This window comes from Medicago sativa, chromosome 6, assembly GCF_051527215.1.
Source record: "Medicago sativa cultivar Bolivia chromosome 6, Bolivia_mono, whole genome shotgun sequence".
Taxonomy (NCBI): Eukaryota; Viridiplantae; Streptophyta; class Magnoliopsida; order Fabales; family Fabaceae; genus Medicago; species Medicago sativa.
The window spans coordinates 73,418,168-73,433,486 of NC_140754.1; positions in this window are offsets into that span (position 1 = coordinate 73,418,168).

A 15,319-nucleotide genomic window follows, 5' to 3' on the forward strand; every position below is an offset into this window, starting at 1 on the left:
TAAACAAATCTTTCAATGAGAAAAATCCATAAACAAATCTTTCAAAGGAGAAAAATAAATGAAATAAAATTACAACTCTAGCATTTACGCCAGATGTATAACTTCTCAGCATGAATCTACCAAAAAAAAAAAATAAATTAATTTCTCAGCATGATATTAAAATACTATCAAAGTGTAAGCATATATTTTATGTCCCTAGTACATAAATATTGATATGTATATGAGATCATCCATGTGAATTTTGTGACACTTTCGATTGAATCAAAGTAAAAATAATCAAGCTAGAGTAAAGCACCAATAACAAAAAAATTGAAAAAAATTATTGAAAAACATTGGTAAAGAATTGTACCACAAAGCAATTGAAGGAAACAACACAACAATAAGATCAATTGATGGTTGATGTGAGAAAGAGTGACACAAATTAAGGGGGATGTATTGGATTAGGATTCTAAGGGATTTTAAAAGACTTTTTAATTATGAAAAAATCTTGTGGTATTCAATCAAGACTCTTTGCAATTTAAAAAAAGTCTTGTGGTATTCAATCAAGATTCTTTGTCATTTTAAAAAGTCTTGAGGTATTCAATCAAGACTTTTCATCACTTAAAAAAAGTCTCATGGTATTCAAAATCATTCAAATTTCAAAGGATTGTTTAATAAATTAGATTTTGATGGATTTTGTGAGATTGTCTAGTGAAATTTTAACAAAAAAAAGTCTTTCATGAAGACATAAGATTTCTTGGGATTGTTTTTCTTTAAAAGTTTTTACTATCTCTTTCTTATCCATTCTTCCTTCTCTCTTCTCCCTTCCCTCTCTCATCTCTTTTCTCCTTCCTCTCCCTCTCTCCCTTCTCTCTTCGTCTCTCTCTCTTCTCCCTTCTCTCTCTCTCTCCTCTCTTTTCTCCCTCTCTCTCTCTCTCTCTCTCTCTCTCTCTCTCTCTCTCTTCTCCCTCTAACTCCTCTATTTTCTCCCTTCTCTCCTTCCTCTCTTCCCCCTCTCTCTATCTCTCATAAAAATAAAATAAAAAATAAGAGCATGTATTCAAAATATTACGATAGAGAGTGTGTTGTAATCATATCTTTTCAATGAGTCCTTGAAATTCATAAAATCTTTTGAAATCTTATAAATCCATAAAATCCTTTAAAATCTTATGATGTAAATCCATTGAAATCCAAATTGAAAATCCTGATTGTCTTTTAAAATCATGAAAGTCATTAAAATCCTACAAAATCTTTTAAAATCTTTGAGACTTTTTTAAGCAAAAATTGTACTTCAAAATCCTAATCCAATACACCCCCCTAAGAGAGTGATTGGAGTAGTGAGTATGGATGACAGAAATTGGCTAAGCACTCATGTATTCCTTCACGTGTAAATATTAAGATAAGCATGATTTCAATTAATTAATTATATTATGCTATTAATAATTTTTTTTGAAACAATTAATATTTTTTACTTTTTTATAACTATTAATTTTTTTTCTTTATTTTCTTAATTTCCTTATAACATTATTATCCCTAAACCACTTTTTTATAAATATTTTTGAAAAGGTCGGGAAGAAATAATTATTATTAATAGCGGTGGTATTAAAGAAAAAATATGTGGTCAAAATATATTTTTCATTTCAATTTATACAGTATAAATCTTCAGAGAAAGTTTTAATAATTGTGTACCAAAAAGGAATCAGTTATGAATAATTTCAGTGCTAGATTGTGTTGATTATAAGAAAATTGTTGAGATTGATGGTTCATCTTACACTTGTATGAATGTGTCTAATTCGCCTAGTGTTTAAATATCTTCCAAGCTAGTTGTAAATGATTGCTAGTGTCATTTTAATCACTACAAATTTCCTCCTTTCTCAATTTTTAAAAAAAATTGTTTTAAAATTGAAATTAACAAGGTGGTAACTAGGAGGATATACCATATGATCATTTAGTAAATTTTGAATCAAAAGGGAAAATTCTTTTTATTTATTTTTTGATAGAATTCTTTTTATTTATGAAAATCAAAAGGAAAAAGGCCTTTTATTTATGAAAATAAAGAGGAAATAAGTCTTTTTCTCTGATTTAGGTATTTTTATTTTAGTGATAAAATAAATCAAGTTTAAAGTATGTATAAATTTTAAAAATATATGGGAAGGGAATATTATTATTTTGAATGATGATTTTACTTTTAGAATCTATTTTTTTTTTTTATAGGAAAAGATGCTCGTAGCATTTCATAACTAATAACAAAATTGATACAATCGGGTACTTCAAAATAAACCATGGGACTAGCTGATAAAATGGCTTCCCCAACAAAAATATGAGCCGCCACATTTGCTTGTCTCCGAATAAACTTTACCCTAGAGTTTGTGAATTAGGATAAAAAAATATTTCGGCATGCTGTGATAACGTGACCAAACTCTAGAGTTACATCAAAGCGAGGAGAATTCAAAGCATCCGCTGTTACCTTTGAAACCACCATAAAATCGACATTATCGGATTGCATGTTGTTGGAACAAAATGTGTTTAACAATGAACCTTAAAGAGTTTTGATGATAACAAGGTATTAAAGTTTGTCTAAAGGTATGAGGCTCCCGGCCAGCAGTGGTATCAGAGCCTGCTTGCCAACAGCGGGGGTACATTATGGTATGAATATAGTAGACAAGGTGAGTAGGAAGGAAATCCTCTTCATCATGAACACTGCTAGCAGCTCAACTAAACCCATCACTCAATCTTCCGCCATAACTCTCCCAAAAACCTTTAAGAAAACCAACTCTCATAAAATAGAAAATCTAATTGAATATTCTTATGTTCCTGAGGATGTTCAAGTAGCTGAAACTATACCTCCTCTTCTTAGCCCGTACAATATCTTTAAGAGACAAAAATCCTTAACCAGGACCATCAGAAATCTTATCTCTACAAACCGCCCAAACATGAAGGAATATATCCAATCTTCTAGGTTGGATCAATGCACTCTTAAAGCCACAAACCAGGAACAATATGTTGATTTGGAGATCCCTCAGGATCTGATAGATCACTGGAAAACAGAAGGATACACAGCGCTCCACTTTGGGGCGGTAAGGTTGATTCTTTCCCTCCATGGAAGAAAAAACCAACCAATCTTCTGTAAGGTAGCCCTGCTTGATTCAAGCTACCTTCATTATGAAAATGCTGTCATAGGAACTGTTTTGACTTCGCTACATGCTGGAAGCGTCGTCCTTACTATCTTTCCTAATTACAACGTAAGTCTCAAAGACACCACGTTATCCACCAGGCTAAAAGTACAGATCCAGATTACCGGATCTGACCAGGTACCAGAAGCCTTGACAGCTACTCTGCACCACCAGATAATTTACCGCCTTCAGAATCATTCCATAGATCTGCCTCTAATAGGATGCGGATCAGACTCCCTGTTAGTTCTTGCTAGCAGAGAAGATGAAATTCCCTCCATAGTCCAGATCCCGAGAAAAGTCTCTAGGGAAGAATTGATCCAGCTGATCCCATTAGAATGGATCACAAATTATGAAAAAATGCAAGAAGACAGGAGACCGTTACAAACACAAGAAGCCAATTTCAGAAGATCATCTGTTGACAAGTCAGTCAAGACCATCTTCAAACCCATAGAAGAGAAACCAAGTTCATCATCTTCCATTTTTCAATCCATGATGATTGAACCAATTCTCAAAGAAGACTGGTGCCCTATCTATGCAGTAACAGCCAAGGGGGATCCCATCTATACAGACAAAATAGATGGACACTTTATTTGGGATGTCGATCCTGACATGTGTGATCCAGAATGTGACTGTTGGATGAATGATGATGATATAGACCAAGATATCATCATCCCAAAGAAAAATAAAAAGAAAGGTAGATGCAAACCATCACCTACTCCACAAAGGAGACCTGACCCAGACAATGGCCCTTGGGTGGGAATTCATAAGAAAGCTCCACCTCTTCCAATCTATGAAGAGGCTCTTAGAATTCTCAGAGAAGAAAACCTAATACCTCCTGATGACCCAGACCTAGTCACTTGGTCTCCTCATGACCATTTCAAACCTAACAGAACCACAGCATGCCTTGAACCCATCCCTTGTTTCATGTATACAGCTTCATCTTCCCAATATGAACAACAATTTCCTGCTTTGGAGAGGAAGATTGATCCTGTGACAAATAGAGCTTCCAAGCCTTTCATACAACCCAATGAAGTCCATCCCGATGGAAAATTCAAACCTTTGTCCCAGGCAGAAGAAGTTCTCAACTTGCAATCAGAAAACATAATTGCTCAGAATGAAAGTCTCCAAACCATGGGAGATAAGTTAGAGAAAGTCACAGAAAAAATGGTGGAAACAGATCAAGATCTTAAAATTTTGTCTCAAAAAATGCAAAGGCACTATAAGGAACTCAAAGAAGAATAGCCAAATTAGATCGTGATCTAAAGAACATGCTGGATGAAAGAATGTTTGGCAAAGCCTTCGACCAAAAAGAAAAAGAAATCAGGACTCTGCAGAAACAGCTGAAGGAGATGGATGACTTCATTCAAGCATCCAAAGAGCACAAGGCAGAACCAACAAGAAGTCGATTTTCTAACACCCCGGCATTCTCCAGCGTTCCAGCTTTCCCTCCTAGTTTTACTCAGCTCAAAAGACCTTCTCATTATTATGCCAACTTTGCTTTACCAGAATATAATCGCCAAGAATCTGTTATTCAGGAGACGAGAAAACCCAAGATGACAACCTCGACTTCTAAGGGAAAAGAAACCACCTTCTACAAACATGAATCCTCTTCAGATTCACAAGAAGCAACTGAACCACCTCCATCAAGACAAAGAAAGACAGATCTGCCAGATCTAGAATCACAGCCTCCTAGTCAACCTTTTCAGTCCTTAGCCATAACAACTACACAAGAAGAAGAAACACCAGATATCTCTTCTGAAGACTCTGCCTCAGACTTGTCTCACCAAAAGTCTCTCGCAGATACAGAACAACACATGAATGACTTTTCAGAGGCCTTCATGGTTAACTTCAAAAATGAAGAGTACTTTTATGAAGAGCCAATGGATGAAGAATCTACATCTGAAAAACCAAAGATTCATAGTGGACCATGGTTCAATCTAGACGGCATACCCTTAGAACAGAGAAGAAAAAAACTTCTGGAGTTTGGAGCCTGGTTAGACACTCAACTCATGAAACCAGGGTCAGACTCTTACAAAGTGATAGAGGAATTTTGTTGTCGAATGACAGGAACTTTAAAAGACTGGTATCTCAATCTAAGTCCTCTCAGGCAGGATGAGCTCCACCGGCTTGAAAGTACAAAAAATGTTCTTGGAGTATTGCATCAAGAGTTCATTGGAGACATAGATATTCTTGCTAGAAAAAATAAACAAGAATATTATGAAATGAGATGCTGCTCATTGAAGACCAAGGACTTAGAAAAACATTTTCAAAGGATGTCTCAAAGATTCTATCAGCTCAATGGCTTCAATGACCCTAGCCTCAAACATACGTATGTTTCCTCCTTACCTCAAGAGCTTCAACCCAAAATTCATAGAATGATAGAGACAGCCGGCAGAGACATTGATTCCATAACCTTCGGTCAAATTCATCAAACAAATCTAGAAGCCTTAGAAGAATTGTGCAACTTACACCAACAATTTTCAGAAATGATGGAACAAAAGTCCAAATTGGGGAAAGCTTGCAAGAAAAACTATCTAGAAATTGGATGCAAGGAAAAATGCCGTTGCCCGCCAAAACGAACAAAAGATCATAAATCCAAATCTTCAAATCATTCCAAAACAAAAAAGAAGACAAAGTTTTTCAAGCCAAAGCAAGCCAGAGGAAAGAAGAAGGGTCAGAGATGTTTTGCTTGTGGCAAAAAGGGACATTATTCAAAAAACTGTCCCAATAAACCAGAAAAAGCTGCAAAGATGATAGACTCTCTCAACCCTGAAGAAGCAGACCTTGAGTCCTTATACTCAGAACAAAGCTCAGCAGATGAAGAAACCGCTTTTGCCCTCCAAGAAGACTCTGAATAAGAAAACAACTCTGACTCAGGAGACAAGAATGAATTACCAGTCTACTTCCTCAAACAGGTAGCTAGCTCCCTACCTACTCCTCCACTTCCTTGTGTTGAGGTTCAAATACTTGCTTCCAAGTTTGCCATCCAAAAAAGGCTATCGCCTACATGGACACAGGTGCCCAAGTTACCATGATGAATCCCAGTGTTCTTCCTCCAGAAGCATGGACTACCCATGCTGCATTCTTCATGGCTGCTGATGGGAAAATCTTCAGAACAGACTTGATAACAAAAGAAAAAATAGGTATCAAGTTTTTTCAAGAATGCGTAGACTGGACTAAAGTAATTGGAAGCAGGCTCCCTAATAAAGACATTGTCATTGGGTTTGATGTTTATTCTGCGGCTGACAGACTTCAGATACTCCCCAGAGGAGTAAAATTCAAAAGAGAATTCAGGCCATACTCCACTACAGTGAAAATATACTCTCTCTCCAAAGCTCCTGCTGAATATGAAGAAGTAAAGGCCAAGTTGCTCAAACTTTGTGCAAACTCTCATGAAGAATTCCAGCATCCTAACCCTCTATGGAAAAACAAAGACTTCTTTGTGGAACTTCCATTCAAACTAAATGAAGATATAAATCCTACCAAAGCCACCCATCCTGGAATGAGCCCTTCTGATTATACTCTCGCTAGAGAAGAATGTAATCAACTTCTTCGACAAGGACTTATTGAACCAACCAAATCCGAATGGGCTTGCCAAGCATTTTATGTTGAAAAAAGAGCTGAAAAGACCAGGGGAAAGAAGAGACTGGTTATAGATTACAAACCTCTTAACCATTTTCTTAAGGATGACAAATTCCCCATTCCAAAGATAGCCACCTTGAATACTTTCATAAAGGATGCCCAAATTTTCTCAAAGTTTGACCTCAAGTCAGGATTTTGGCAATTAGGCATTAATCCAAAAAACCGCTACAAAACAGCCTTCTGCATTCCAAATGCTCAGTATCAATGGACCGTTGTACCTTTTGGACTCAAAGTTGCTCCATCCCTATTCCAAAAGGCCATGATCCGAATTTTTGAACCTATCCTTGACAGTGCTATTGTGTATATTGATGATATCCTTCTTTTCTCAAAAGATAAGACAACCCACAAAGCCTTATTAACCCAATTTAACCACATAGCTCAAGACCATGGTATCATGTTATCCGAAAAGAAGAGTCAAATAGCCCAATCTGAGATAGACTTCTTAGGGATGCATTTTTCTCAAGGAAAGTACCAACCTCAACCTCACATTGTACAAGAACTCCTAAACTTTCCAGATGAAAACCTCACAATCAAACAGATCCAACAATTTCTAGGAATTATCAACTATATCAGAGACTTTATACCCAAACTTGCCAAATACACCAGCCAGTTATCCTTATTACTCAAGAAAATCCTCCACCATGGGGTAATAGACAGACTGAAGCAGTCAGAGCTTTGAAAAAGATTGCACAAAACCCTCCTGCTTTAAAAATACCTGGTGAGGGAAAAAGAATTCTTCAAACAGATGCCAGTGATCATTACTGGGGAGCTGTTTTGATAGAAGAAATTAACAACACCAAGTATTACTGTGGTCATGCCAGTGGACAGTTCAAAGAAGCAGAAAAACACTACCATACCACATACAAGGAAGCTTTGGCGGTAAAACTTGGAATACAAAAGTTTGATTTTCATCTCAGAGGCCATCATTTTGAGGTTCATATGGACAACTCCTCTTTTCCTAAAATCCTAGAGTTCAAAAACAAGATGCCACCAGACCCTCAAACCCTTCGCCTCAAAGATTGGTTTTCCAGATATGACTTTACAGTAAAACACATCAAAGGAAAACAAAATCTTATCCCAGATCTTTTATCCAGACCTAACAAACCAATCCAACTTTTCACCCATAACCATTCCTTCCCTCTGATTATCATGATCAGATCCTTACCTTCCGGAGCCACTACCTTCAAAGACTTTCCTCCAGGATTAAATCCATCGTGTCCACTCTCCGCAATTCAGGATTATGCTAGAAGAAACATTTTTTATTACATGGCAAAAATCATGAGAACCATTAAAACCATACCAGACCTTTCTCCAGTCCATCCAGACACCCCATTTTACTTACCCTTTTTAATAAATCCAAAGGTCCAATTCACTGAAGATCATTTATGGTATTTATGGTGCACAACTTGCCTGTATGTTATGCCTATCCTCATTCCTACTGAAGCAATGTACCGTTATCTTATGGAACCAGAAAACCATGGATCATTAATCTGGACAGCCCTTCAATGGTATTCCCCTCTTGAAAGATTGAGAAAAGAACTCGAAAGGGCTTTGCATGAGTTGTATAAATTCAAATTCAAAGGAGATATGTTCAAATTCAAAACAGTTTTCATTTTGCATAAACCATATGAGACAGATCCAAGAACAAATTTCTTGATCAGCAAACCTCAATGTACATTATGGGAAACTGTTAATGATTGTCCATTAGATCCAAGGATAAGTCAGGAATTAAGAAGTTTCATGGGACTTATGAATTTTCATAACCCTAAGAAAACTACAATTGGTACTACTTGCATTAGCCATGGGAATCTCCCTCCACAATTCCAACCAGTTGAATTAGGAGAAAGTTCTACTCAAGCAGCAGATGATCAGATGATAATTGATGAATATGAAGCTCAATGGATTAAAGATCATCCAAATCATCCCGAAAACAACTCAAGCAATCCAATGGAAGGAGATCTAGAATATGCAGCACTATTCCCTTGTCAAAGAGATTCTCCAGATCCCAATATGTCACCAAGTCACGAACCTATCAACAAACATTATTGACGTGGCAAGAAGAGCCTACTGATCCTCAAAGCACATCCCGAGATTTTAGGCTTTAATTATAAATATCTACTTTATAATTTCCTTGTCGGCCATTTGTAAAAAAGTGTGGGCCACTCTTTTGTTTGCTTGTATTTGTTTGCTAGTGTCGGCAACCGTTCTTTAGTTGCTATTTTAGATAAGAGGGAATCTTTCTTTTGTTTTATCTTGGTTTTCGGGTGTCAAACATTGATTACGTCTGAACCTTTTAAACCGGTGATATCTTATTTTTTCTTGGGAAGGGAAAAAGTAAGCAAAACCCTTGAGAATCGAGGTCCGGGAGTTGTTTTCGCTACGGGAAGGTGTTAGGCACCCATAACGACTATAGTAACCTATAGGAACCGTCTTTAATTTCTACGCGCGCGCTTTATTTTTAAATGCTATTTGAAAATGTTACTTACACCTAAAAGTTACTAAATGAAGAATTTGGAGGGAGAAGAATGTTTTTGAATTTTTATTTTAGTTGAATTGAAGGAATTTTGATTCCTTGCCTACGTACCCGATTAAGGGATCAAATCCACCGTAGTTCTCTCTCAAAAATGTTTTTGTTTTTGTTGGTTGATTTTAAGTTTGAAAATGGAATTTTGAAGAATAGAAGGAGGCCTCAAGGGCATGAGATTAGGAAATGGTGAGGTTTGATTAGTGATTTGCAAAAGAGGTCAAAGTTGGATTATTTTCATTAAAATTTGATTAAGAAAATGGAAGAGACAATACAATGGGATATTGGATCCCAAGGTTTGTTTGGAAAATATTTGAGTGAAGTTGTTCATATTTATTTGGAAAATTGGTTTTTTCTAAGTATAAATCCTAGGCATTCATCTAAACATACAATCCTAAACATACATCTAAACATGCATATTCTAGCTACTTAGTGATGTGTGTGCATGTGTCGGTGCTTGTGTCGGTGTACATTTTTAGAGTCCATTGTCCTTTACATCATACCCTAGATACATTCTATGGCCTCTTTGCCAAGAAATTAAAAGCATGAAAGAATATTACAAAATTTCCTAAGTGTTTACATTCTAACTTTTGGTACAAATTATATTGCAAGAAGAAAATAGAGATGAAAATGGGATGCAATGAGGATGCTTATGATGAATATGAAACAATGAATAAATGGTTAGTAGCACATGACAATATTAAAGGAAATGAAGTAAGAGAAATATTAGAATGTAAAAGGTAGAAAATAAGTGCAAACATGGTTAAAATTTGCTCATAAAATGCAAGAACCAAGTAACCTATAATTCTCACATTCCAATTACATTTTAAAGGTTTAGAAGCAAGTTTTGAAGTGGGAATTAAGGCTACATGGTTTACTTGACATTTTAGAGCAAATTTTAATCATGTTTACATTATTTAACTACACAATGACTTGTAAGCCAAGTAACTAACCAAAATTCACAATTATGCAACAAAATTAAACACAAACAGTAGCTAAAATCCTATGGAATCAAGTGGAATAGGTCACCAAAATTCATTAAGCAAATTGGATTAAAATCAAGTAAATTTCCATTCATTTTTAGCACAAAATACCACAAAATAGTAAGAAAAATATCCACATTATGTTCACCGATTTTTATTATGTAAGATTGACACAAAAACACCACAAAGTCATCAAGAAATGTGTATGAAAATTTTTAGAATTTTTAAAGGATTTTTAGGCTAAAAATTGGCAAGAAAATTGCTAAGTTTGACAAGAATAAGAAAAAGCTTCAAATATATTTTTTTTGCTAAGTTTTTCAGCATGAAATCAATATAAAACATCACAAAAGTACTAAAAAAAAAACTCTATAAATCTTCCTAGAATTTTCTAAAATATTCCAAGCATGCCAGGGGTGTGATTATCAAACAAAAGCATGAAGATAGCAAAAAAACACTGAAACACAGAAAAAGAAACGGGCTTAAGGCCCAACCCAAACACAAATGGATCCTGGATCACCAGGAAGCCTGTGGAACGCAGGATTGATCCAGGAACACTTGACCTAGATCCAACGGTGGAGATGCAAGGGGACCGAGTTAAAAACAAACCGGACCGGTTCAACACCTTATATAAGGTATGAGACCGGTCCAGACCTCATTCTTAACACATCTCTCTCTCTCTTCTCTCGTTCTCTCCTCTCATCTCTCTAGACTTTCCACCGTCTTCTCCGGCGGAAACAGCCACCGCCGGCGACGATGAAACCCTAGACTCATCAAAACTTTACGATCTAAGACTTTCTACCGTTCGTTTTTTAATCTAAGCATGAATCAAGCATCAGAAATTGCAAAGGACTCTTAGATCTATGTAGATCGAAGCTCAACTGTACGGTCTTCAGATTTTCTTTGAATCTTTTCGCACTTTTTTGAAACGAGGCTTTAATCTATGCTATCTTTTCTGCTAGTGATGAATTTGATCTTGATTTTACAAACGAACGGTTAAAATGTTCAGATCTGTCTCTTAGGGTTTCGTTTTCGAAGCTTTTGAAACCTTTTTGAATATGTCGAAACGAAACCCTAAACTGAAGTGTTTTTCCCTACTTATGATGATTATAGGCCTCGTTTCAAGAAATAAACGGTGAATCTTTGAAGATTCACATCTTTAGGGTTTCGTTTCGAAGTTCTTCGAATCTCTTTCGAAGTTCTTCTTCAACTTCACCGTTTATTTCTGTTTGTTGAGCTTCGTCGAGCTTTTGCGATGAGAACGAAGAGGTTTTTTCGAAGATTACCTGGTTTTTTTTTGGAGATTCGAACAAAAGATCCTTGTTGAAGCTTCTGGTAAGTTCTGGAACCGAAAATAAATCGGTGATCTTCTTCTTCTTCTTCACTGATTCACAATTGCTTCGATCTTTCTTCTTCTCTCTCTGAATCCTCTTTTTGTGATCGCTCTAAGCTTGAATTGCAAGAAGAGGATGAAATAATGGTTCAATGATGAAGATTTTTTGTAGAAAAATCTCTGAGAACTTCGTATGGATTCAACTGAATTTTTTTGACGAACACTTGTTGAATTGAAATGATTTCTGAAAATTTGTGTTGATTTTTGTGTTTCTGATGGTGAATTTGGAATGAAATTGGTGTTGAATTGTGTTTGTTACGGTGGTTGTAAGGGCTGAAAGAGTTTGTTAGGGTTTGTTATGGTGGCGCGTAGCGCGCGTGGCAATGGGTTGGTGATTCTATTCTGATGAGTTGGCAACGATTGTGTGGTGACCTCTGACACATTGCAGTGAATGCTCCTTTTATAGGGAGCCATGTGGCCTTGGTGGCCAATGAGAGCTTGCCACCTGTTCTGGACTTGTAACTGACTCGAACTGGACTGAAAATTTGCTTAAGGACCCTTTGTGCAATTTCTGGACTTTGAGGGACTAACCTGCAATTTTAGGAAAAGGACTGGACTGCAAAAATTTAGACAAATTGACTTAAAAATGTTTATGGGACAAAAAAGAAAAGTGGACCAGAATGCAATTATTAAAGATTAAAGGGTTGGAAAAAAGAAAAGAAAAATAACCAAAAGGACTAATATGCAAATCTTTAGGACTTAGAGGACTAAAGTGCAAAAAATGAGAAATAAAAATAAAATTGAATTAAAATTGGTAAAATTGACTAAACGTAAAGTGAAACGTTTAAAATTGACAAAACGGACTAAAACGAACCAATGGCCTAAATGAGGTACTTTAAAGTACCTCTCTGCCGAAATTTCGTGTGAAATGACCAAAATGCCCCTGGGGCTAAAAACGACTAAAAATGACTCAGATGAAATTTTAAAAGGATTTCTATCAAGGAATTGAATCAAAGACTTACACAAGCAAAAATTAAAAGACTCAGAGACAATTTTTCAGGATTTAAACAGTGACTTGACACTTGAAAAGACTAAAATGCCCCTAGGGGCAAAACTGACCTAAAATGACTTCAAATGCAAATTTTGGAATGGATTTTGACATAGAATGAAACAAAGGCTTATTCAACCTATTTGAAAGGACTCAAAACAAAATTTTGAAAGACTGAGAAAAATTTGACATAGGAAATGACTAAAATGCCCTTACATGTAAATTTTGCAAATGAAATTGAAATGAAGTGCAGAGAAAGATGCAATTGATCAGAGATAGTTTAAATAACTTGAAATGCAAGAAAAGGAACATTGACTAGTATTTTTAGGTCCAAAATTAGGGTATAACAGCTGCCCCTATTTAAGTTTCTTTGTCCGGAGAGTCAAGAGACGAAGTCTTAGAGTTGACGGGACGAAGATACTTAAATATTAACATTTGCACTGTTTTTGGACGTAAAAATACGCTTTCAGATTTTCAAAATTATGAATGCTATGCAATATTTGATTATGAATGCAAGACAAACAACTGGAGTCTATGGAACCTGTCATGTCACTGGGGATTCAGGTGGACATTGACAGGGTAGACAAACTAGGGATAGAAAATAAGGTACAAGCTGTTCTTTGGGTCGAACTAGCCACTTGACCAAGGAATACGACACAAGAGATAGGTGCAAGCTGTTCTTGGAATTGAACTTGGCACTTGACCGGAAACATAGACATATAGGCAGATGCAAGTGGTTCTTTGGATCGAACTTGACACTTGATTGGAGATACAAACAGATAGGCAGACACAAACTGTTCTTTTGGATTGAACTGGCTGTTTGGCTGGAGACATAGACAAAAGGGTTGATACAAGCTGTTTCTTTGGATCGAACTTGCTTGTCGGATTATCACCACATCATGTGGGAGAGTGCAGACTGTCCTCTTAGATCGAACTTGTCGTTTGACCGATAACAAAGCATAAGCTGGGTACAAACTGTTCTTCAGATTGAACTTGCCGTCTGACTGGTAACAAAGCATAAGCTGGGTACAAACTGTTCTATCGAACTTGCCGTTTGACCGATAACAAAGCATGAGCTGGGTACAAACTGTTCTATCGAACTTGCCGTTTGACCGGTGACAAAGCATAAGCTGGGTACAAACTGTTCTTATCGAACTTGCCGTTTGTCTGGAGGCATAGGTACATAAGTGGGTACAAGTGGTTCTTTTTTTGGATCGAACCTGGCACTTGACCAGTAACAAGATACCAATTGAAGGTCTGGCTTAACAAGATACCAACTGAGGGTAAATTGTTATTGACTTGATTTGAAAATAGACATGACCATTTTTGTTGGCCCAAGAGTAAATTGAGATTGGTTTGGATTGAAAATTGACATTGGCAGAGGCATAGACATAGACATTGGATTGAAGAGTTGCAATTGACATTGGAGTTGAATTAAAAATTGACATTGACATTGAAATTGGAATTGAAATTGGAAATTGACATTGGAATTGGATTGAAATTGGAATTTGACATTGAAATTGGATTGAAAGTTGACATTGACGCTGTCATTGGATGTCAACATTGGAATTGAAAGATTGACATTGACATTGTCATTGAAATTGGAATTGAAATTGGAAATCGGCATTGGAATTGGATTGAAAAATTGGAATTGACATTGACATTGGTCATTGGATGTCAATCATTGGAATTGGAGATTGACATTGACGTTGTCATTGGATGTCAATACTGGAATATGAGATTGACATTGACATGGTCATGGGATGTCAACATTGAAATTGAAGATTGACATTGACATTGTCATTGGATGTCAACATTGAAATTGAAGATTGACATTGACATTGTCATTGGATGTCAACATTGGAATTGTCATTGAAGTTGAGATTGCTTTGAATTTGACAGTTGAAATGGAAATTGAGATTGGAAAGTTAAGGTTGCATCGAATTTGACAATTGAAATTGAGTTGAATTTGACAGTTTGACATTGAAGTTGAGATTGGAATTGATATTGGAGATTGGAAACTTGCATTGAATTTGGCGGTTGACAGTTGGGTATGCAACATGTTTGTATGATATAGCAAAATTATTGGATGTATGAGCACATAAAATGCATGATTATGCATGTATGAATGCTTGAAATGCATGATTGGCTGGCAGTTTGACAGAGAAGTTTCACAAAGGCAGAGGAGACATTGGAAGATTGGGCACGTAGTGGCTCGTGCTGCAACATATTCATAGGGGAAAAACCTCTTTGGAGAGACCGTCGTTGAGAGACGTATCGAAACCATGGCTGAGGGCAATAAAACTTGTAGAGGAGGGACCCTTGGAAAGTCCCTGGATACAGGTCGCCGTTGCTAGGCGTGTCAGTGCTGGGTAAACATTGGATGTTCGCATCTGTGGTCAATGCTTTTTCAATTTTTCATTCTTTCATTTTCATTTTCAAACCCACTTTTGCCTGAACCGCCCTTTCGGGTTTTCGATTCACCGGGGAGTAAAGATTCTTTTCGTTGCCCCATTTTTGCCTGAATTGCCTTCATAGGTTGTCAATCAGCGGGGTGCTCATTTTTCCTAAGCCGCCCTTTCGGGTTTTCAACTTAGCGAGCTTTTATTTTCATTTTTTTCATTTTTCATTTTCATTCTG